Genomic DNA, 563 nt, shown 5'->3' on the forward strand with positions numbered 1-563 from the left:
ATATCACTGAAGATATCATTCTAGGAATTCCTTTGGTCAACCAGATTCGTCCTTACTGGAGTGACTACGACGGAATTCGTACTACTCTTTTAAACCAAAGCTTATTCTTTCCTTTATTAAGGCCTCTCTCCACAGAAGAAGGTAACCTTATTAAAGACAGAACTGTTTTTAAAATTAACAGACTCTCTTCTCACATCAATTTTCTTAAACAAGATATTCATGTCAAGAAAATTGAGCAGTCCCTAAAAACCCCGGAGATGATTACCAAAATATCTAATCTCCAACAACATTTTGAGAAAGAAATCTATTCCGATTTTACTAATGCCGCGATGCGTGAAGCCCAGGCAGACGTGCCCTCGACATAATGGCTTCAGGCGCAACTTGCATTCAAAGACTCGATGGTTCATGGGATTCTGCAATTCACACCAAGTATCGCATTTTGCTACGTTCTTTATCGATGCGAGAGCCGAGATATCCATTGCCGAGAGTCATTTTTTTTACAGAAGAAGCACAGGTCCCCCCGCCGCACGCCGCGGATGGTGCGCGAGGGGCAGGCTACCGAT

General features: G+C 42.8%; 1 non-coding gene across 1 annotated transcript; it reads right to left on the minus strand.

Annotated features, from left to right (window-relative positions):
* Positions 1-334: 334 nt before the first annotated feature.
* LOC124894108 lies at positions 335-490 on the minus strand. The gene has a single exon (XR_007051018.1). It is a non-coding gene; the product is annotated as a 5.8S ribosomal RNA (ribosomal RNA).
* Between the last annotated feature and the right edge of the window lie 73 nt (positions 491-563).

Source organism: Capsicum annuum, unplaced genomic scaffold (assembly GCF_002878395.1).
Source record: "Capsicum annuum cultivar UCD-10X-F1 unplaced genomic scaffold, UCD10Xv1.1 ctg69762, whole genome shotgun sequence".
Lineage (NCBI taxonomy): Eukaryota > Viridiplantae > Streptophyta > Magnoliopsida > Solanales > Solanaceae > Capsicum > Capsicum annuum.